The sequence below is a fragment of the Leiobunum rupestre genome, chromosome 4 (genome assembly GCF_980474605.1).
Source record: "Leiobunum rupestre chromosome 4, qqLeiRupe1.1.hap1, whole genome shotgun sequence".
Lineage (NCBI taxonomy): Eukaryota > Metazoa > Arthropoda > Arachnida > Opiliones > Sclerosomatidae > Leiobunum > Leiobunum rupestre.
The window spans coordinates 73,091,155-73,113,668 of record NC_143387.1 but is presented as its reverse complement, the minus strand read 5'-3'; the positions used below and the strand labels follow the sequence as shown (position 1 = coordinate 73,113,668).

At 36.9% G+C, this 22,514-nt stretch overlaps 1 protein-coding gene across 1 annotated transcript in view; it reads right to left on the bottom strand.

Annotated features, from left to right (window-relative positions):
* LOC149948981 (mite group 2 allergen Tyr p 2-like) overlaps nt 1-22,514 on the bottom strand; it is a 327,603-nt gene that overhangs the window by 101,787 nt on the left and 203,302 nt on the right. The gene's annotated exons all lie outside the window — the stretch shown is intronic.

The window sequence follows — 22,514 nt, the reverse complement described above, 5'->3', positions numbered from 1 at the left end:
CGAACTACTTTGTCGGAATCTGGCGGGAGGGGACCGAGAGGAACCGCGAGCTCCCCCGCTTATATCTGGCTCGCCACCTCGTTATCGGGGACTGCGCTCTCAATCGGGAACCCTTTTGGTACCCGTTCCACCACTCTCCCAGTTTATCGGGTTTTTGCCACCATCCTAGAGCTATATTTAAAAGTATAGCCCCAGACATCATGTATTTTCAACCTAAACCCAGACATTGCTGCCGAAATCGAAACAACAATGACACCCAAGGTTAGTTTTCTCCAATCTTTTCGTTATTATTCATTTCATTAATAAATTCATTTACTTAATTATAGTTCAATTATTTATAACTTAGTTATTTATTATTTATTTATAATTTAGTTATTTATTATTTATTTATAATTTAGTTAATTATTTTTATTTATCATTTAGTTATTTATTGTTTTTTTATTGTTTTTTTTTTCATTTAGTAATTTATTGTTTATTTATCGTTTAGTAATTTATTGTTTATTTATCGTTTAGTTATTTATCATTTGGTTATCTATTGTTTATTCATCGGTTATTTATCATTTAGGTATTCATTGTTTATTTAGCATTTAGTTATTTATCGTTTTTTTATCATTTGGTTATTTATCGTTTATTTATCACTTCATTATTTATCGTTTATCATTAAGTTATTTATCGTTTATCATTTGGTTATTTATCGTTTATAATTTAGTTATTTATCTTTAATTTATAATTTAGTTATTTATCTTAAATTTATAATTTAGTTATTTATCTTTAATTTATAATTTAGTTATTTATCTTTAATTTATAATTTAGTTATTTATTGTTTTTATCATTTAGTTATTTATTGTTTATTTATCATTTAGATATTTATCGTGCATTTATCATTTAGCTATTTATCGATTATTTATCATTTAGTTATTTATCGTGTATTTATCATTTAGTTATTTATTGTTTATCTATCATTTGGATATTTATCGTTAATTTTTCATTTAGTTATTTATCGTTAATTTTTCATTTAGTTATTTATCGTTAATTTTTCATTTAGTTATTTATTGATTATGTATCATTTTGTTCAAAATTCAGTTTGAGTTAGAATAAGTAGTTTGCATTTCACATCTTGTGGTTTTGAGTATTTTTCAAAATGCTTTTACCCTGATACCATCATCGAAGCTCTTGTATAGAAAGTTCGTCTGCTATTTACTCCCAAGTAAAATATAATCATAATAATAATAATTATAATTTTGAAATCTAATTATATTATTAAATTACTAATTAGTAATAACCATGAATTTATAATTAAGCATGCTCTCCGGGTTTACAATAAATTCATTGTAAATGTATGTGACTAATAAATAGTAAACAGAATGCATTTGTAAAAACATTTTGCATTTTGAAAAACTCGCCTCTAGCAGGCTGTTTCAGATTTTTTACTTTCGCACGAAATTTTTCATCAGCCTTTATTGTGATTAATATCAGAAGCATTTGAGGTCTTAAATACTTGCCCCAGTAAAATGTCTGCTGACTGATTTAAAAAATCAGGAGATAATAGCAACATTAGAAAGAAATATTAATATCCTGAAACATGTACTTTAGAAGTATTTAAGACATCATATACTTCTGATATTATTTAGAATTTGGGCATAATATCAGAATTGTTTTTAAAAATCTCAAAAATCGATTTGATTTTATATAAAAATTTTATTGATTTTTTAACGTTTTATGCGAATTTTATTTCTGTCTAAAAACTAAATTTTAGTTTGATCTGAATTGATATTGCTAGAAAGCCTACTTTTGTAAAATACATTCATAAGTGATTTAAAACAAATCAAATTTATTTATAAAGGCCCGTGTGAGGTTCCCTTAAAGGGATGCGGTACATTTTAACGACGCGACTGTTGGTTTACTTACTTCTGTTTTAAAGAAACAGTTTAGACTGCACAACGCCATATTTTTGGTCGGTCTTGATTTTCAAAGTCGAAACCTTACAGTTGCCTAGGCAACGTGCTTCAGATACGAGAGAACCTAGTGTCCAGAATTGTCGAACAAAAATGAAAGAAATGAATAGTTCTTTTTATAAAATAACCTTGGCCATCTTGTTGAAATGTTGCCTCCCCGCTTCAGCTGTGGATCCGTTTTCTCTCCCACTAAAGAGCTTATGAACTCATTCTTAGGCATTGGCTGAACTATTCCCGGGCTACATTTCAACAAGTTGGGCAAGCCGCAAGACATTTTATAAAATCAACTATTGAAGATATTCAATTTATAGACTCTTAAATGCGCCTCCCCAATCGACCGCCATTACATTGAAAAAACCGGTTTTGGGGGCATGAAATTTCTGCCTATACGATAATGGCGGCGCCCAGTAAACGTTTCTAAAAAGAGTGTACAAGTACGTAGGCAACGGTGCTGCCATAGCTCCACTGCAATCCCAGTCGGTCTGAGAGGGTTCCGTAACTCTCCAGATTTCCTCGAGAAGTTTTTAAATAGAGATATTTCACGTCGTCTGCTTTCCCTAGCTTTGGCAGTGTAATGGTCGCCATTTTGAGCGGGTTTCTCAATACGAAAAAGTATTGGTGACGTAGACCCCTATACAAGTGAAATATCTCTATTCCCTTGAACTTACAAGGAGACGACCCGACGTGTAACACACCGATTTGGTTCAAACTCGGGGGTTTCGTAGACCTTCATGTAACTTGAAACACCCTTAAGGGAAATGTCTCCACAGGTAACCGTTTTGCCATGGCAACCAAAAATGTTTTTGACAACACAAAATGGAAATTTTCCCATAGAAAATAACATGGGAATCTGTAAAAAAAAATTAATTTTTGAAAATGCTAAAAATAGAAAATATAAATAAGAAAATAATGAAAAAGTTCGAAGTTGATTAAAATCTTTACAGGGGTACCCTTACATTTGGCCAGATTCCCATATTATATTACATAGGAAAATTTCCATTTTGTATTGTCAAAAACATTTTTGGTTGTCATGGCAAAACGGTTGCCTATGGAGACATTTCCTTTTAGGGTGTTTCAAGTTACATGAAGGTCTACCAAACCCCCGAGTTTGAACCAAATCGGTGTGTTACACCTCGGGTCGTCTCCTTGTTAGCGCACCCAATAGCTGACGACGGTCAAATTTTTAAATTAAATAAGCCGATCCACCCTGAAAAAAACCAAATAACGGACCCGAAACTAGATTGCTGGGTTGGTTCATTGAGAGCAGCGCCACGGTGTCAAAATATTGGAAAGATTTCCACCCATACATTAAACATGTGCGTTATATAAGGCCTAATATCTTTAGTTCGAAAGAGCGTAGTTTCTTCTGCGAATAAAATGTAAAGAAAAATAAAATTTGTCTTTAAAATGCTTTGGGAGCATGTTGACGGTAAAATAACTTCCAACTGCAACGGCTTTTCGGCCTCGAAACGTTTTTTGAAGTTGGGGGAAGGAAACGAGATGTCACGGACATTTAAGTACACACAATCCCACTGATGTATTAATTATATTTTAAATAGTAAATTTAAATTTGAACAAATCTTGTACTTAATAAACCCAAGAGGAATTTTGTCGAAAATGAATTTTTCGAGTTATGTGGTTTTGGGAATAAAGTAGCGAAACGCGAACGAGTCCAATGGCGCCTGTACACGAGCTATGTGGTTCCGCGAACTGGCCAGAAATTTCACTTAAAATTAAAATATCTTAACGTAGTTCCAGTGGCGTAGGAACGGGGGGGGGTTACAGGGGAACAATGTACCCCCCTTGAAATTGGAAAGGGGTGTCAAATTGGTTTGAAAAGGGTGCCAAATTGTTTTAGAAGGGGCACAAAAAGCCTGCCGATGAGGGGGGTGCTAACTTTAGCAACCAAGCCGAACCCCTCTTAATCCAAAACGTTCCTACGCGCCAAGTCGGTCTTAATTTTTAAAAAATATGTAGATTCAAAGTCGAATAGAGCACTAAAATGGGTAAATGACCAAATCGTGCCCCCCCCCCCCCGATCTCCAAAATTCATAGTGGGCTACCGGGGGCATGATATTTCCTTTCGATTGAGATATACCTGACCCTTCTAAGCCTAATTCTTGGAGAGTTATGTGGAATACGCTGGCTACACCATGGACTAATTAGCAATTGTGTAGTCCTAAAAAAGAGAAACGGGGCGCTAGCTGGGTACGGCCGACTTCGATTTGGCGCGTAATTGAAGTTGGCTGTACCAGCCGCTATAAATGTACGTCCAACTTCGATTTTTAGCGTGATCGAAGCTGGCCGTACCTAGGTAACTATTTGAAATTGTTATGTTATTTTCAAGCGGGTAAAATTTATTATAAATTCACACACCCTTTACTCGAGAAAAATGATTTACGAAATAGAAGCAAGGCGCGCCCTGGCAAATTGAATAAAGAGGCAGGGTCAGTGGCGATTTTCCCCACAGGCGCACGGGACGCGCGCCCTAGGGCCCCCGATTTTTAGGGGCCCCATTTTAGCCGAAAAACCTAAATCTGGAGAAGCTCCAAATCCAAAGCTGATCCTTAAAATAAATTAGTTCCACTTATTCTAAAATTCTGAAAATTAATAATATTAAAAAGATTTCCATTTACCAGTGAATCCCAACAGACTTGCAAATAGTGATATTTTTAACAGGGGCCCTATGGGCTCCCGGCCCCCCTTAGGTTTATTTTAATTGAAGGCCACTGGCCTAGGGGGTGAAATGGGGGAAACATCTTAAAAATAGGGAGGAAATATACTATAATAACAATAAGTGATTCCGGAAAAGATAGGAGGTCACGTGATTTGGTTATATTCACGTTAGTACAGCCATGGATTAAACACTAAAGGATGTTCCACGAGCGAAAAAACGCAAAAATACTCTGTAACCTTGCCACCTAGCGGCGCGAGCCCGCAAACCAGAAATTGTTTTCTATCCAGGGGCAAACAAACGGGCGTGCAATGATACTTCGTTTACATACTTACCGAAGATCTATATTTTAGGATTTGAAGCTTTGCAGATTCAACCTTTTCACAATTTACTATTTGTAATTTTAAACGAAATTGAAGATTGATAAAAGAAGCGTGTTTTGATCCATGTGGTTATAATCTCGTATAATCTTCATCTAAAAGAGCAGACGAAAATCACGAAGTTCCAAAATTATTTAAAAAAATACGGGGGGGGGGGGGGAGGGCCCGGAGGAAACACGTTACGACCGAGCCAACGCGAACTCGGCATTGAAATCTTAGCTCGTGGAACATCCTTTAGTGTTTAATCCATGGTACACCCAAGCAAAAATATCGAAATTTGCCTAAATTGTCTGCGAACAGTGCCGAGGCTTACGTGTAAAATAGTTAGAAAATACCCGTATACTAGCAGAAAGTTTGAAGTCTTATAAAGATTACTAACCATCCGTGGGTTAAATTTTCCATTTTCTTATTATTATTAAACAACATTCCTAAAAGACATTATAAAAGTACACCGCTAATACGCGGGCCTTGGTATCTGCAGACGATTTGAAGCAGATAACGCTTTCAGAAAAACTAACAGATTCCCATGAGCCTCTGCGCCAAAATTCTTTTTCGGAACCACCTATTGGTTACGTTACTTTCGTAAACATTTATTGGGAGAGTTTCGTTTGGCCGACTTTTCATTTTCCGACCACAAAATACACGTTACGCCGACTGTCCATTTGTCCGACTGAGAAATCGGACATATGTACAGTCGGAAAAATGGACTGCTCATTTGGCCAAATGAACTGTGCATTTGACCGACTGCTCATTTTTCCGACTGCTCATTTGGCCGACTGCTCGTTTGGCCGACTGCTCGTTTGGCCGACTGCTCGTTTGGCCGACTGCTCGTTTGGCCGACTGCTCGTTTGGCCGACTGCTCGTTTGGCCGACTACTCATTCCGCCGACTGCTCATTTGGCATTTGGACGATACTAGGTGCGTTTGGCTAGGTACTGTCCTCTAGGTCGCGTTTTAGAAGGCCCAGCTTGGTTATAAAGCAGGGTTGGTCGATAATTATCGATGGATAATTATCAATGATAATTATCACCACAATTATTGATATTTATCCAATGAAAAAATCATGATAATTATCGAATTAAATTAAAATATCTGAAAACAGTTTTTAAAGTTAAATTTAATAATTTTGAAAGCAATATACAGCAGTATTAAGTATTTATGACATTTATGCTCGCATTTATGTAACGTTTACAACTATCCAAAATGAATTTTATCAAATTTTAAACTTTAAAATTTGAAATTTTTTTTAAACTTGAAAAGGCAATGTTGTTAATTCATCGGAATCATCGTTAAATTTTACAACTTAAATCCCAAATATTCATAATTATCAAAAAAATCCGATATTTATCCAAATAATCGGATTATTATCAAATGATCGGATAATTATCAAAAAATCCGATAATTATCGTATAAATCGGATTTTTTGATTTTTTCCGAAAAAATCCGATTTTTTGCCAACCCTGTTATAAAGAACAAGGCTGGGGGGCGCCGGTCCCCCCCCCCCCCCCCCAGCGCTCGAGCGAAGTGAGTGCGCGGCGCCGTCAGGCGCCAATACTTAGAATACATTGCCCGTTCTATAAGTCAACCTAACAATAAAGAAATAGAGAAGGACAGGCTATAGTATATGAGTCGGTGAAATGAGCAGTCGGTCAAATGAGCTGTCGGCCAAACGCGCAGTCGGCCAAACGCGCAGTCGGCCAAACGCGCAGTCGGCCAAACGAGCAGTCGGTCAAATGAGCAATCGACCAAATGAGCTGTCGGCCAAATGGGCATTCGGACATATGAGCAGTCGGTCAAATGAGGAGTCGGCCAAATGAGCAGTCGGCCAAACGCGCAGTCGGCCAAACGAGCAGTCGGTCAAATGAGCAATCGGTCAAATGAGCAGTCGACCAAATGAGCTGTCGGCCAAATGGGCATTCGGACATATGAGCAGTCGGCCAAATGAGCAGTCGGCCAAATGAAAAGTCGGTCAAATGAGGACATGTTGTCAGAATTTATAGCCCGCTGTACCGGTAAAATCAAGAAACCACACCAGCGGAGGCCTATCATCAGAATGCCCTACGCCAGCGTCCACAAGCCCGGACAGGTGACAAAACCAGCATGGGTAGCAGAACCCCACTATTGATGGCCGCACCCTCGACGCAAGCCGCTCAACCCAGCAGAAGGTGCAACAATGGGACGACCAGCCCGCCACTTCGCACACAGCAGTGGGATAGAGAACGGAGTCGGCCAAATGAGCAGTCGGCCAAATGCACCCCACCCCATTTATTGACTTTAAAACGTTAACTTTAACGCTAGTCACACTATTGGCTACTAACATATTTATTTAAGCCAATGAAAAACCTCTAAACTGAGAATGAATTTTTTGCGTCGGAATTTTAGGCAGCCAAATGAAGCTTTATTGAAATTTATAAACTCGCTCGGTTTGTGCGGATGAAGTTAAATAATGAGTAGTTTATAAAAAGAAAAGGTTGGGGAAAATGACCAATACGGTTCGGTTCAGAGATCACTTTCCGAAAATGGAACAAGTCGTCGAAATGGGATATTCCACCACAGGGGCGTAGGAACGTTCTAGAAGTTGTAGGGGGCAAAGATAAACGAAAACGGGTCTTTAGAATGGTTTTTAATTTTTAATGGAGTGTAGCTTCTCCGAATGCATGTGTATTTGTTACTACTATGTAAATTGGCGGGAAAAGACTGAAATTTAAACACAGTTGAGGTTCTATGCTTTTAAAATGATAATTTGAGCCTTTTGAAGATTTCAACTGACCAAAGGTTGGAGGGGGCAATAACATTAGTTGCCCCTCCCAGCAAAATTCAAGGGAGGGGCATTGCCCCCCCCCTGTCCCTCCCGGTTCCTACGCCCCTGTTCCACCATCGTTATTAAAACCCATATCAAGCCTAGAAGAGTTAGGCCTAGGCAAAACAGAATCTGCAAAGACTCCAACCTTGTAGATGCCCCAGAAAAGCTCAACCTAAATTTCAACTATTATTTCAATAAACCTGCTTTTATTTGACAATGCAAATTTATTTTAGAACCTGAGTTTCCGAAAACTTTATTACTTGCATTACCAGCACTTGACAGTGTATTGTAGTTCATTTTCACTCCTAAGCCTTGGTTGTTCAAACCGGTTTGTTTACTAAAATAATGGCCGTCGGTTTATCAGAAGTAGAGCTAATTGGGCGACGGCATAATCGGCATTTGAGATTCGATGACGTCAAATATGACATCAAATATTACGTCAAATATTACGTAGGTAACGGATGACGCAATATCTATGAAACAAACCGTTAGTGAAGAAATAGAGATAGTGGCATACTTATGAGTAATTATGTTACATATGTTTATATCAATTAAGTGTTTGCGTTTTCATTTAACGACTTCAAAGCTATTGCTTAATTTAAAGTTAAATGAGCGTTTTGACAATAATTTATTTCCGTTAATAGAACGGTGAGGTTACTTAGATCAGCGGTTCCCAAAAGGTGTTGCGCGGAACCCTGGAGTTCCGTAAAAGGGTCACAGGGGTTCCGAGAATTCGCAGCGCGGCCATCTTTGTTTGTGTCAAGAGTAAAAAAAAATGAGTTGGGGTTCCGCCAAAATTAGGTGGATAATTTAGGGTTCCATAGCAAAATAAAATTGGGAACCGCTGACTTAGATGGCGCCACGTGCTCTATTTTATTTTACCGTCTATTGTACTGCCCTACGCATTATCACGAGAAAATAGGGGAGTGTGCTCTTCGCCGAACCAGAGATGCTCTCTGGCCGAACGCACGCGTCGCCTTTTTTGAGGGGCAAAAAATCCTCAAGAATAGCTGTCGCCCCCCCCTCTTCACATTTCCACGTATCTCGTTTTTTTGCTACCATGCGCTCAAAAAATAGTTTGTTTTTAATTTTAATTTAAAACCGATTGTTTTATATGATATATTTATGTTATATTATATTTATAAACAAAAGGCGTGTTAAAAGTAAATTTATATTTTCAATTACGAAATTTAGATCAAAGGGATATTTCGTCACGTGTCTGCTAAGCTTTTTGGTAGTCTGTATGCCTGTAGTTCGACGCTGTAGTTTTACGGTCTATGTCAAGTCAAAATGGCAACGCGAGGAATCATATTAAACCCAGTCATTTTGATATATAATTTTGAGTTAGACGAAAGTGGAAGTTACAGGAGCGTAATAGAAAAACTACAAAACAGTGGTGCGTTAAAGAAAACTTTGTAACACTTTGCGCGTCATTTATTACATACGTAAATATTAAAAGCCACGAAACCAAGGGTTAAATTTCTGACATTTTAGCGCGCTTTTCGTAGAAAACGAGAGAGAAACGTATCCCAGACTACCTCGGGGCTCGGTCAGCACTATTTTCCCGAGCAGAACGACGTTGGGGTCTCGCTCGCGGGGGGGGGGGGGGGAGTTTGAACAGATTGAGCCCCTCAAACAAGGTAGCGAGCGAAGGGAAAGGAGAGCTACATTCTCCCCTATTTTCTCTTGGCATTATCCAAGGTTGGTAAAATACTGCGTATAATAAGGTTAGCTCTTTCGACGGGGTCTGTAGAGAAGCGCTTCAGCGGGTACGTTGGGGGGCTTGGCAACTACCGGCCCTCCTTCAATGACGTCACTATCGAGCATTTTTGAGTTTCAATGCTCCTCATACCAATCATAGGGCGCTGATTATAATTTTTTTTCTATCTGGTCTAGTTTCCGAAATGTGAAAATGCAAAAACGCATTGAAATCGATAAGTTTCGAAAATACTCCGCAGAAACGCATTAGCGACCGTCGGAAATTTTCGCATTATATCCAGTGTTGCCATATCGTGGGAAATTTACCATATAATGGGAATTTTTGTGGTCCATTTTGGCTCTGTGGGGAAAAGGTAACTTTTTTCAAAAACGTTGATTTTTTGGGAATTTTCATGTCTGCGGGTATTTATCCCTTGTTTTTTTAATTTGGCTATCAATAGAAAGCCCAAAATTATCTAGAGCAGTGTATTTTCGTGAATCTTGGTTTTTATAAATAATATAAAGGAGGTGCCTCCTAATACTACAATCAATCAATGCATAGACCTAACAACCAAAATGTTTAAACATTGTAATTTCAATAAAATTTAATTTTAAAAAGTTAATTTTTAATTTTTTTTTTAAATTATGGCATGTTTTCCGTTATGTTTTCCTTGGAGGCGGGGCTAAATATGGGTGTGGGAATTTCAACTTTCAAACACTGGCAACACTTATCGTTATTAACAAATAAGAGTCTTCATTTCGTATAATTTTGTCTGCTCTAATTTCTTCAGCCGCATTCCCAGGGGTACAGTCTCAATGACCATTACTCGGTATTATTATACCCCATAATGCGTTTCTGCCAAGAGTTTCAGCCAAATATAAACGTACAAAACGCATTATGTCAAATTAGTCTGAGATTTACTTAATTTTAGTGTTGTTTATTTTCCGAAAAAATCAAATGCGGAAAAATTTCCAGAAAATTTTCCCCAAATCGTAAAAAGAAAAAAAAGAAACATAAATTATTTTTTAAGGGTTTTTAGTGTTTTTAACTTTTTATCGATATAATATCTAATATCAGTAAACTTACTACCAAACATTAATAGTGTTACATTGTTAATCAGTTTAAACTAGTCTTTTAGATTCGAAAAAATGAGGCGAAAATGCCGCTAATTCTATTTAAATTTGCAAACAATATTAAACTAATCATGGAATGAAAACTTTTTTTAAATTTTTTTCGGAAAAATACGGAAAAGTTTCCGGAAAAAAGGCCTAGGGTCATTTTCCGGAAATTGTTTCGACTTACAACACTACTTAATTTTAACGATAGTCGTGGTCATATTTAGATTGCGAACTAAAAGGAACCCTAACAATTAGTTTTCAGTTACCTAAATACTGTAGTATTGTTATTTTTCATAAGAATTAATAAAATCAGTTTATCTCGAAATGCCATTTTTGGAGATAATGCGTTTCTGAAACATAGGGCAGTGTAGTAGCAGGCGATAGAAAATTTCAACATTTCGTGATAACATGGCTGCCAGATCCTTGGCCGCCCTAGCTGTTTCTCTACTTCAATCAAAGAATATAAAAACTACGTAACCTAGAGATATAATGACGGTCGAAAGCAGTAAAGGAAGTTGTAGCGACCGGGGGGGAAGGCACTCAGTGAATTTGCACTTCAAATTTCGGTACCGCAGCGCCACTACGGCAGTATTTAGTACAATAAATAATAAAACCGGAGAAAAATGGCAGTTACGATGTTGCGGAGGTGCTAAATTTGGCATTTTGGATATTTAATTGTCTAATATCTGTCAATTCAAAAAAGTGACAGTAATTGGTTACTGTTTCGTGATTTTTTTAGTTAGAATTTGTGGATTCGTTGTTTCGGTGTTTATTTTCAAAAAGTGAAGAATAAGTCGTTTGTTCTCTAACGTTGCCAAGTCCTAAAGGTAACCAATTCCTTAAGGAATTTTCAAGAATGTTGAACTAAATCAAAATGATTGCCACTTAAAACTGCCGTAGTGGCGCTGCGGTACCGAAATTTGAAGTGCAAATTCACTGAGTGCCTTCCCCCCCGGTTGCTACAACTTCCTTTACTGCTTTCGACCGTCATTATATCTCTAGGTTACGTAGTTTTTATACTCTTTGCTTCAATTGTCGCTAATGTATTATTTACAATTTTTACCTCTTCGAGGCTACGACCATCACCGTGTCTGTCTGGGCTGCGAACGCGTACGAATTTTCGGGGCAAAGTGTAATCACTGCGTTCGCATTTTCTTGGAATTAGGGAAAAGCTTTTTCCAAAAGAGCCCTCTTTTTGTCATTGGGTGTACTATAAATTTTTCTCAATTCGCGTTAGTATCGGATGGGATTCGAACCCGAGCCCTCCTGCACGACAGGTGAGCGTTCTACCACAGAACCACGGATACATGATACCCTTGCCAACTTGTTAACATCTAAGATGATACATTTCAATTTAATAATTTGCATTTTAATTTAACGAGATGAAAGTTAGTGCTAAATTCATAGTTATTTATTTCCGGAATATAACTGACTTTTAGTATACTAAGATGGCGCCACATGAGGCAATAAGGGCTATAAGGCCTACGTTTGTTTGTACCAGGATACTATATACAGTATCCTTGGTTTGTCAGCATCAGGCAAAAAACGGACTCTATGCATGCTCAAATATTAAACAATCCGGTGTTCCCTCCCTCGCTGCAGTGACGTAACAGGGGGGGGGGGGGGGAGGAGTGAGCGGTCCGATGTATATTGAGAGGGGCGGAAAACTCTGGGACCTCCCCACGTGGAAAAAGGTTAAGCTGTGCCACTGGCTCGCTAGCGTCCAGTTAATAAACTCCACCCCCGTTTATTTTACCCCTTTTTTAGACCCCAAAATATTTTTCAATATAATATTCAAAATTTGAAACTATAAAATAAAATATATCATATAATATAAAATATAATATTTTATAATCACGCGAAAAATATTGTTTGAAATACGGCTTTCTTCAAAATAATTATCGACTGTCTTGATCCCCTGCCAGAAATTTGATGACAGCTTTGACAGGTCGAAACGAAAACAGGTTGTAAGTCCAGTCACGAACTGTATATTTGACTTTGATGGCGATTTTAAAAAATCCTAAATGTTTTCGAATGAACACCCATGTTCGTCTCGCGATTATCTGAAGAAAAACTGCCCATTCGTCTTGTTATATTTCAGCCTTTCTGCCGGGAGATACTAGCTGAAAACTATTCGTGAGTTCTGAACCGTTAAGAGAACGGCCTAGGACTGAGCTGTGACGTCACGCAAAAGTTCTGGATAGTTCAGAACTTTTGTACGAATAGTTGTGATTCAAATTAGTATCGTACGATTTGACGTACGCAGCCCGATGTGCAGACGAATTTTAAAGATTTCAACCTTGAGTTCCGGCCAGTACTTGCTCTTGAGCAGGTACCATTTAGAACGGTTCCGAACGGTTCAACAAGAGGTTCTTGTCTGCGAATAGTTTGCATTTGGGTAGTTCTAGAATTTTTTTTGCCGAATAGTGCGCGTGGGGACTGGTTGAACGGTTCAGAACTCACGAATAGTTTTCAGCTACTTTCTCTGGCCGTGTAGGCTGGACAACACCCTCCAGCGCCATTTAACTCGGCCACCTGGGATATAGGCATTCAAAGGCATCGCTCCATGACTTGGTATTAGCCTACTGATTATTTATTTATTTATTTATATCAAACAAAACATCTTGGGCTGCATTAAATCTAGACCTACGTTGTCAAGAATGGACTACAGGATTCTGATTCCCATCCCCGCAGCCTTTGTAGCTTAAATTCGTCCGCTTCCCCATTCAAGTTTGCTAAATGGTATAACCTTGAATGCCCCATAAATGCAGACGCACTTTCTCCACAAAAGCTACGAGGATGGTACCAGGGGTTAATGCTACGCTGAAATATTCTTAGTAACTTCAATACATTCTTGACGTTGTTTTTAAACTGAGGTAGCGATTTACCATAGATTCAACCTTCCTCTAAATTCTTGACATAGCATATGATATTTTTTTGCTTTTCCGAGTTTTCACCAAAACACGAGATCAAGAAGCCGGGTTCGTACAAAATTAAACTCCCTGACATTTCCAGGTTTTCCCTGACCAAATTGCCAAATTTTCCCGGACCATTTTTGTAGAATAAAGGAATAGTTTGAGCTAAAAATCTTGAAAAAGATTTTATTTCAAAAATTTATTTGCCTGATTTTTTGGGGTCATTTTAAAATTTCCTTACTTTTTGGGACCATTTTCAAATTCCCTTACATTTTGGGACCATTTTCAAATTCCCTGACCTTTTGGAAACCTTTTAAAATTCCCTTACTTTTTGGGACCATTTTCAAATTCCCTTTCATTTTGGGACCATTTTCAAATTCCCTGACCTTTTGGAAACATTTTCAAATTCCCTGACTCTTCCAGGTTTTCCAGGTCGTGTACGAACCCTGATCACGTGCTAAACGCACCACCTAAAAAGTAAAAAAAAAAATTGTGGCATGGAATGGTTTTTCGATACGTAAATATTTGGGACTAACTTCATTAAATTTTATTTTATTTTTAGTAGCAAGATTATATTTGACATAGCCACCTGGAAAAATATTTATCAAATTCCAACCATCAGTAGATCATTCGCGTTGTAGCGTAACAGTAGCCAGTGGCGTAGCTAGGAAAATTGGGCCCCGATGCAATTTTTGTGCGTTAAAATTTACGCGATTGAGTGCGTTGACCTATTTCCGTCACTGGCTTCCAACATCGTGATAATGACATCATGGTAATACTCTCTATAAAAATATACTTGTATACAGCAACATGCATTATGGATGTTTCCTTCGACAATGACGGCAGAGTTGGCGTCCAAAACAACATTACTCCGATGAAAGTTTAATAATGCCCCGGCTGCTTAACGATCATTTAAACTCTTATTTTTTCAAAAGTGACTTAAATTTAAAATTACGATCTGGAGGGTCTGGTAAAGAGATATTTCAAGAAACACGAAATGGTCGTAAACGAGGCCAAAAATACACATATCTTCGGTGGAGATCAAAAAAGTGGGCTGGTGGAGTGGCTAGCACTTTCGCCTCGCGGCAAGAGGACCCGGGTTCGATCCTAGCTTATGGCACTGGATGAAAACTCGGAACAACTCCTTCCGCGTTGAGTTTGCGAGTTATCTCCCCACTGGTTTAAGAGGTTTTCCTCAAGCTCCTCGGTTTCCCTTCCATAAAAACTAGTTGAGGTTAAAGGTAATAGATAGTGTAGGGGCTGGCCACCACCCTCCTACGCATTGTAACCCGGCCCCCTGAATTAATGGCTTTAAAAGTCGCCTGATGACTTAGGCCTAAGATGGTGCCTAACCAATGAGATAGAGGGGGATTGGGAACGTCGCTAAGTACCATATTTCGGTATTAGCCTAGCTGATTATTTATTCTTATTCTAAATATATTCTTGATAAAAGCAAATTCTTTAACAAGAAAAGCACATTGATCTTTTAAATATGAATTTATTTTTATATTAAATTTATTTAAAATTTAATATAAATATTTTAAAATACGTTTAAGTTTGACCGCTAACCTCATTAAATAGAGGGCTCCATATTCCTAGAACAGACAGCGACGAAGCCCTCTATGTACCTTCCCTCTCTACCCTGCCATGGAAGCCAGTTCGCAGGTATTCAAAGGCCGCTCCGAGGGGCAGCTCACTATGCCTTAGGGTGTTCTAATAATCAAGATTTAAAATTTAATCATTTCAATCGGGATTTAATCATTTCAATCGGGATTTAATCATTTCAATCGGGATTTAATCATTTCAATCGGGATTTAATCATTTCAATCGGGATTTAATCATTTCAATCGGGATTTAATCATTTCAATCGGGATTTAATCATTTCAATCGGGATTTACTCATTTCAATCGGGATTTAATCATTTCAATCGGGATTTACTCATTTCAATCGGGATTTACTCATTTCAATCGGGATTTAATCATTTCAATCGGGATTTAATCATTTCAATCGGGATTTAATCATTTCAATCGGGATTTAATCATTTCAATCGGGATTTAATCATTTCAATCGGGATTTACTCATTTCAATCGGGATTTAATCATTTCAATCGGGATTTACTCATTTCAATCGGGATTTAATCATTTCAATCGGGATTTACTCATTTCAATCGGGATTTAATCATTTCAATCGGGATTTAATCATTTCAATCGGGATTTAATCATTTCAATCGGGATTTAATCATTTCAATCGGGATTTACTCATTTCAATCGGGATTTAATCATTTCAATCGGGATTTACTCATTTCAATCGGGATTTCTATACTTAATAATATTATAATTGTATTATAATAATACAATATTGTTCTTTGAAGGCCATCAGTGATATTCTGTTGTAGAAACCCATTGTCTTCATGGAGTATTTAATAAATAAATTAATAAACATTTAACGCAACTTTTACCGTTTTATAAATCTCTTCACCATCGCTTAGTTCCTCCACATTAGGCTTAGCTGACTGTTTTGTCATTTCCATTTCTCGAGTTATTTCCGATGTGAATTTACCGAGGTTTTGACATTATTTTCAAATTATTTCGGAATATGATAAATACACGAGCTGTATAAATACAACAAGAAACAGCCGATGAATCCGCACGGAAAACTCCTAACGTAGAAAAGTAAAACTAAAAACTAGGACTTAGTCAGATAGTTCTGAAGGATAAATAGTGGTTTTACTTTTTTTCGGTAAGCCAGGGTACACGAAGAAGCCATCAGTGGCTGGACTGTACTACAAAAACTGTAATAAGCTCATAGGACTATAGTCCAGTCTTACTAATTTGTAAATACTAAAAAGCCATCTTTTGAAATACTAGCTGTTTTCTAAAGCTCGTGTGAATTACTTTTGAAAAACTAGCATTGAAACCGTTTTAAATATCCAGTTTTAAACGCAGTATTAAATCGTGTGACCGGTGCTTTACAGCGGCGGACGGACAGCTGATGCGCCTAGTATATCTGCGAAACAAATTTAAGATAATTTCGGTTTACCGCTAGGGGAAATTACTAAATACCAAAGCGACAATGAAATCCTAGAAATTTACGTATTTCATAAGAAACAATTATTTTTTAAATTATTTAAATTGCAGGACAGCGATTTAATCATTTAAATCTTAATTTAAACATTTAAATCTTAATTTAAACATTTAAATCTTAATTTAAACATTTAAATCTTAATTTAATTATTTATATCATAATTTAAACATTTAAATCTTAATTTAATCATTTAAAGCTTAATTTAATCATTTTAATCTTAAGTTAATCATTTTAATCTTAAGTTAATCATTTATTCTTAAGTTAATCATTTATTCTTAAGTTAATCATTTATTCTTAAGTTAATCATTTATTCTTAAGTTAATCATTTATTCTTAAGTTAATCATTTATTCTTAAGTTAATCATTTATTCTTAAGTTAATCATTTATTCTTAAGTTAATCATTTCATCTTAAGTTAATCATTTCATCTTAAGTTAATCATTTCATCTTAAGTTAATCATTTCATCTTAAGTTAATCATTTCATCTTAAGTTAATCATTTCATCTTAAGTTAATCATTTCATCTTAAGTTAATCATTTCATCTTAAGTTAATCATTTCATCTTAAGTTAAATCATTTCATCTTAAGTTAATCATTTCATCTTAAGTTAAATCATTTCATCTTAAGTTAATCATTTCATCTTAAGTTAAATCATTTAATCCTGATTTAATCGTTTGAGGATGTCGTAATAATCATGATAGTGACGGGCCGCTCTAACTTTGGCATTGGTGTCGACCACTAAACGAATTCTTAGTTTATGCAACTTTCCAACTACATTAGCACCATCTCGAGATTCATTGATGAACCACTGTTTAGCAGACGACAACTCCCAGCTTAGCTAATTCATAATTAGAACCGGCACCGGCTCATTTTTTCTTTTCAACGCTGTTTTGGATCATTCGACTATTCGAGAGAAACATTTAAGGGTAAACCACGTGAACGTATTTTTCTGAGTAACGTTCAAATAAATTGGCAAATAAATAATGTGGAGGCGATTAAGACTTTTAAATACGTTAAGAAAAGAAGTGTTGAAAAGGTGAGGAATAATATTAAAACCAAATCCGTGATGCAAGATCGATGAAATTAAATTTTCCGTTCACGGCGTTAAATTTTACCTCGTTGGATTTTGGATTAAAAAATTTCTACGTTTTTAATCTAAGATTGGATCAAACATTCCCTAGGCTTCCAAAACCCGAGAAAAATTCGTATTTACGTAATAAAATTTCTTAATTTAAAAAACAAAATTATCCCCGTAGGGCCTATAGCGCCATTTAGCACTTTCGCCTAGCGGCAAGAGGAGCCGGGTTCGATCCCAGCTGGAAGGACGTTAGTATACGTCCTTCCAGATCCCAGTTTGTGGCACTGGGTGAAGACTCGGAACAACTCCTTCCGCGATAAGTTTGCAATTTATCGCACAACTGGTTTAAGGGGTTTTCCCTCGAGCTCTTCGGTTTCTCCTTCCATAAAAAAACTTGTTGAGGTTAACGGTAATAGCATGGTAATAGTGAGTGTAGGGAGCTGTTGGTTCGCGTGGCATGTCGGGCTAGCCACCACCCTCCTACGCATTTTAACCCGGCCACCTGAATTAATGCCTTTAAAAGTCGCTTGATGACTAGGCCTAAGGTGGTGCTGATTATTATTATTATTATATCGAACTATATGCCCATAATTTATCTTTAATAATGTTTGATTTAACGAAGGTTTACATAAAATACCAAAGCAAGATTACATGGCTGCCAACTAACTTAATTCGACCTAAATTTCTACCATTCCCACCATTCCCTAATTTTATTGCGTTTACTTTTTCGCTTTAAAATCTTCAATTTCACCAGATTTTTCGAATTTTCGTTCTAATTTCCCGTTTTCGTTTTTCGAATTTTCGTTCTATTTTCCCGTTTTCCTTTTTCGAATTTTCGTTCTAATTTCCCGTTTTGCATTTCCGAATTATCGGTCCAATTTCCCGTTTTCCTTTTTCGAATTTTCGTTCTAATTTCCCGTTTTCCTTTTAATTTCGAGCTCCAAATTTCCATATAAGTGGGAAATGTACGTGCCCGATCTTTATTAAACGAGATATTCTTCTTCCGCATTTCTTGGCGAAAAAGAATCTCCATTTCCAGTAGTATGGCTATTATTTTGATATAAATTAATTCACGGCGCATTACAAAATCTTATCTTGTGAACCAGGTTTAAGAAAACTTCGGTCCCGCGGGTATAATCCTTTGGCCGAGCCTGGCCCCTGGGCCGGGTGCCCCGGGTTGTAGGGAAACCGCGCGAAGGTGGTATTTCCAACTACTTCAGGCTCGTTTCCTCAACTCGGCTTCAGCAGCCAATACAATACCGAAACTTTTCACCACCTGCACTAGAACAAGTCGGCCCAGGCCGTAATATTAGTTCCACATCAGTGTATTCGAATGGGCAAAGCCATACACCCTTAGTAGACACAGGTAGGCAAACTAATACAAAGCTTTTGAGGCTTTGTGATTTCTTATCGTTGGATATATAAATTGCCACCCTAAGTGAAAGGGTGGATGCCGCCCACCATCAGGAGACCCGGGTGGGCAAACTAATATAAAAACTGCTGAGCCCATGTGATTTCCTATAGTGAGATATACTATTTACCATCCTATGTTAAAGAGAGGCCACCGCCCACCCTCAGGATACATGGATGGGCAAACCAATTCATAAGCTGTTGAGGTCATTTATTGACTTAACTTGCAAGGTAATTTGACAAAAAGCTATATTTTAAATTTCGATCTATTTGTGGTAGAGCTATAAACGGGTAGTCTTTACGTGAACTTGTAAGTTAATATACCTAAGTTTTGCGAATGGTATACGGCAAAGATTATCGTAATAAAAATTTACCTTCATAGATATAAAACTACATATGCCCGAATGCCCCTAGTTTTTGGATGAGTATGGGAGTCCAATAATTAATAATGGCGGTACGTAAGTGTGTGAAGGGAAATAGAGTCTTCAATGCTTTAACTTTTTAAGCGTACGCGTGTTCTTAATAATATAATACCTTCTCCCGATAGTGACTTCAATGTATAATTGTTTCTCTATGGTTCTATTGCTTTTATTACCCAAAAGGAAGTTCGTCAGTGTGGATTGAACTCGTAGTTTGTCTTGAACCTTTTGTTTGGTGTAACGAGTGATGAAGTTTTTTAATGTCTCTTGTTGATTTATTTAAATAAGAAAATAAGTATCTCATTGTGGGGCTTTTAGAGCATTTATAAGTACATATGGGGAAGAGGGCATTTAAAATTTTCGAGCTCGTTTATTCGAGTACTCACTTTCGAGCGAGGCATCTTAAGCGAGTGTGCCCACCACCCACCACCCACCACCCACCACCCGACGCGAAGTTTGAGGTTAACTTGACCTTAAATTCCGAAAATATACATAAAATAAGGCGTAAAAACGGACAAGAATTTCGACAACTTAACTAGCCAACTCCCCCCGCGCCGCTAAAACTGACGAGAATACAGTAGAAGTTCCGAACAAATTTTGGGAAGCTTCCAGTGGCCGAGAGCATAAAGGCGTCAATATTCGGAGTTTTTGACTGTGAGTTGGAATCCCGGTTTCGCCAAAACTGCAAATTATTTTCGCAGCGCCATCTGCCGTGTCGTTGCTTTCCACACCAAACAAACAAACAAACAAACACACACACAACACTTAACGACAATCCGTCCATAGCAATAGTCCCACTTCGATATATATATATCTCGATGTGGAACTAAAAACCAAAGACTCTACTAGACAGGCGTCTCCATACCAAAAACCTGTTAATACTTTCGAAACACGGGAGAACCTTCTGAGCAGCCGTTAGAGGCGCCACTATAGCATTCCATGCCACTAGTAGCACTGCTGAAGCGCCGGGAAAATTTTGACCAGTTGTTGTTATTGTATGGAAGTTGAGCCACTTAATACACCCTACAATATTTACAATAGCTTATAATACAACTTAATTTCCTGCATCTAACAAACAACGTTTAAATATACATAAAAATTAACAGAAAAATATTTTTAACACATTTTATAGTAAACAAGACGTACTACGGTCAGAATACACACAATCCTTCTAATGTGTTAAGTTTGTTTGAGCTATTCACAGCAACCTGCAACGCCGGTATCGCAACCAAAATATATCCATGGTCACACAGATATACATATTTACACTTATTTGTTACTTCTAGTCATACTTTGAAAGCATCGAAAATTCCTTCGATCAGTGTCACTTTTATTTTTTACTTCTGATCACACTTATTTGTTACTACTAGTCAGCCGTTGAGAGTCATTCTTATTTCTTCTAGTAACTTATTTGTTACTTCTGGTCATACGCCGAAGACTAGGCCCGATCAGTGTCATATTTAATTGTTACTTCTGCTCATACGATGAAAGCGCGGCCCACTCTGAACGGCCTTGAGGGAAACGGGCGCGTAGACCTCTATAAACACGTGGATTTACAATGTTGGAAATTGCGGGGGTCCGTATACGGTACAAAAAACCTTACTTAGAATTAAATTTAAGGAACGTATTCGCAATTCTAGGTTAAGTGTAAACCACAGCTATTCAAAAATATAACTTTCATGAAAATCGGACTTAAATTAAGGAACGTTATGTCGACTTTCAGGCGGAAATATAAAACCACGAACATTGGGGTCTGGTAAATAACCCCGAAAACTATACTTAAATTTAATATTTACTGATATAACCGAAGTTGAGGTTCAACTGAATCCTAACCTATCCCACAATATTTTTTTAACGTTATCGGACTTAATTTTAAAGAAAATATCAACCACATAAAGGAAATCACCGAAAATAGTAAGTTGGGCAAATGCTAAACTTCTTGGGCTCCGATTTGAAAACTTTATGAAAGGCTATCAATGGCGATGTCTGTACATTCGAACGAGTTATCATTGACTCTTCTAGCCCTTACCGTTGAAGAGGTATGCGTGACACGGCGCCATCGGCGGCATCGGCAACGGCTACACTGTACGTGAGACTAATACACACAAATCCTTAGGATTGTGTGTAAAAACTACAAATTATTTATTTATTTATTTATTTATTTATTTATTTATTGAACAACAACTGCGAAGCCAAAGGCTGGCTTATATGCAGAAAGACAAATACTCAATATAACAAAATAATATAGATAAAAAAAGAATACAATAAAAAATATTTTAAAAATCGACGTTATAAAAGAGGGATTTGAGATAATTTTTTTCGGTTACAATATCATCGGGGAGCGAATTCCAATCATTAATTACATTAATTAAAACGAACAGAATATTTACATGTAGATTTGTGAAGTTTGAGCGAGTGCCCACCGGTTCTAGACTCCGCACTTAAAGAAAAATAATCCGAAAAATTAAGTTCTAATTAGTTATTAAAAAACACTAATTATATAAATTGAAAAAATGGTCATGGTTTTTACACTCCCCCGGTGATACTGGAAGAGTATTACCTAATTAACCGTTTTCGATTATTCAATAACTTAATTCTAATTTACAACTTGTCCGTTTGTGGTTTTAACCATGGACTAATTTGCAGAACGAGTACCAGGATAGTTGTTTATTGAGATATATAGCCTCGTCTGCGGCCCCTCTTTTGTTATGGGTCTATAGGCGTAATTTTTGGTAGTATAGTTCATTTCTTCATCTCGGCCGTAAAAATCTTCCTTACCTACAGGGAAATATGCAAAAAGGGGCGAAATCCACCCGAGGTACCTTCCTATTTAATAATGTTTAAGGTTGATGGCAGCACTATAAAGTTTATGAAAAACAAACTTTTTAAAAAAAGTTATTTGTTAATTACTAAATTATAGTACTTTCAATTCTTATTAAAAATATATAATTTTTGTAATTTAAATTAACAATTAATTTTAACA